Source organism: Empidonax traillii, unplaced genomic scaffold (genome assembly GCF_003031625.1).
Source record: "Empidonax traillii isolate 1590-97213 ecotype Southwest subspecies unplaced genomic scaffold, ASM303162v1 scaffold4881:size9125, whole genome shotgun sequence".
Taxonomy (NCBI): Eukaryota; Metazoa; Chordata; class Aves; order Passeriformes; family Tyrannidae; genus Empidonax; species Empidonax traillii.
In genome coordinates this window covers 1-2,280 of record NW_020960074.1, presented here as the reverse complement: position 1 = coordinate 2,280, position 2,280 = coordinate 1, and the positions used below count along the sequence as shown (strand labels likewise).

The 2,280-nt window shown below is 61.8% G+C and overlaps 1 long non-coding RNA gene across 1 annotated transcript; it reads right to left on the bottom strand.

The window, feature by feature from the left end:
• Positions 1-55: 55 nt before the first annotated feature.
• LOC114073003 lies at positions 56-1,355 on the bottom strand. The gene is made up of 4 exons (XR_003574266.1): positions 1,244-1,355; positions 698-785; positions 512-624; positions 56-169 (listed from the first exon to the last, which is right to left on the bottom strand). It is a non-coding gene; the product is annotated as an uncharacterized LOC114073003 (long non-coding RNA).
• Between the last annotated feature and the right edge of the window lie 925 nt (positions 1,356-2,280).

The following is a 2,280-nucleotide window of genomic DNA, read 5'->3' as shown; positions in this document are numbered from 1 at the left end:
CCCTCAATTACCCCCCCCAGGGTGTCCCCAAAACCCCCTCCAGCACCCACTCACCCTCTGCCCGCTCTGGGGGTCCCCGTCTCTCCCCCTCCCTGCGGGCGGGGGGCTCCCCCTTCCCTCTCCTCCTCCTTCTCCTCGGCGCCTCTTCGGCCTCTTCCTCCTCCTCCTCCTGGGGGGGATAAAGAGGATCAGGGGGAGCTCTGGGGGTGGGTTTAGGGGTCTCCTCCTTCAAGGTACACAATTTTTTTGGAGGGTTTGGGGGGGATTAGGGTGTCCCTTTTTGGGAGAAGTTTGGGGGGTTCTCCCTTTCGACACGTTTTGGGGGTTCTGCGAGGGGTCCCGAAGGGCTCAAGGGTCCTTTTTGGGGATTTGAGAAATCCCTGGGGGTTCTAGGAGTCCTTTTGTGGGAGATTTGGGGGGGTCCCCAGCGCTCCTTTTTTCAGGGGGGTTTAGGAGTGCTCAGAGGAGCCTTTTGGGGCTGCCACAGGGTCTGTTTTTGGGGGGGTCTCACCTTGCCCGAGGATGACTCCTCGGACGCCTCCTCCCCTTCGCTGTCCAGCCGGAAAAGCTTCCGGCGCTTCCCGGGGGCCTCGGCCCGGGGGGCTCCAGGGGGGAGTTCTTTGTCTGGGGGAATAAAAAACGGGGGTCGTGGGGGGTCCCAGAGGAAGCTGGGGGAGGGGTTTGGGGGGGCACCCACCGTCCTCATCCTCCTCGGGGGGGGTGGGGGGCCGGGGCCGTTTCTCCTCCCCCGCCTCGTTCAGCTCTGACGGCTCTTTCCGCTTCACCTGAAATGGGGGAAAAAAGGGAGAAAAAGGGGCAAAAGGGGAGGTTTGGGGGCGTCCCCAAAGCCAGACGTACCCCCAGGGTGGACCCCGATGCCCCTCCCACCCACCAGCCTGAAACAGCTCCCCAAAAAGGGGCACCCAGAGCCTCCCATCCCCCCTGAGAGGGACACCCAGAGCCTCCCATTCCCCCAAAAAGGGACACCTGATTCCCCCCAAGAGACACACCCAAGGCCTCCCAAAACCCCCAAAAAGCAGCCCCCCAGAACCCCCTGCACCCCCTCCAAAACCAGACAGCCCAGACCTCCCAAACACCCCCAAACAAGGACCCTCAGTAACGCCCCAAGCCCCCCAAAAAGGGAAGGGGGTTTCAACGAAAGGCCAAAAGCACCAGGACCCCCAAACACCCCCAGGACCCCCAAACACCCCCAGGACCCCCCAAACCCCCCTCAGAGGGGTACCTTGAAGGAGGGCAGCCGCAGGGCCCCCCTCAGCCCTGAGCCCCCGCCCCGGGCCCAGTCCACGAGGGAGAGGAGGGCAGGGGGCTCCTTCGGCCTCGCTCGCTCCTTCTCCTCCCCCCGCCCCGTCTGGAACGGCTGGGGACGACAAAATGGGGGGTCAGCACGGGGGGAGACCCCCAGAGACGCTGGGGAGGGGTTTGGGGGAGGATTTGGGGGTCTGGGGAGGATTTGGGAGGAATATGGGGGTGATTTTAGGGGGAGATGGAGAAAGATTTGGGGGGACGGGGAAGATTTGGGGGGTATGGGGGGAAATTGGGGGTCAAAGGGAAATTGGGGGTCTGGGGGAGGTCTCAGTTCATTGAGGGGGGTCTCAGCAAATTCAGGAGGACTGCCAATTAACTGGGAAAATCCCAAATAACCAGGGGGTTCCAATTAACTGGTGGGCGCCTCAATTAATTCAGGAGAAATCTCAGGCAATTTTGGGGATCCCAAGCAATCAGAGAGGGTCCTAATCAATTCCGGGGGTCCCAATCGATCAGGGAGCAACCCCAATCAATCCCGGGGGGCCCAATCGATCAAGGACCATCCCAATCAATCCCAGGGGTCCCAATCAATCAGGGACCATCCCAATCGCTCGGGGGGGTCCCAATCAATCAGGGACCATCCCAATCGCTCGGGGGGGTCCCAATCAATCAGGGAGCATCCCAATTGATCAGGGAGCATCCCAATCGCTCGGGGGGGTCCCAATCGATCAGGGAGCAGTCCCAATCGATCAGGGACCATCCCAATCGCTCGGGGGGGTCCCAATCGATCAGGGAGCAGTCCCAATCGATCAGGGACCATCCCAATCGCTCGGGGGGGGTCCCAATCGATCAGGGAGCAGTCCCAATCGATCAGGGACCATCCCAATCGCTCGGGGGGGGTCCCAATCGATCAGGGAGCATCCCAATTGATCAGGGACCACCCCAATCGCTCGGGGGGGTCCCAATCGATCAGGGAGCATCCCAATTGATCAGGGACCATCCCAATCGCTCGGG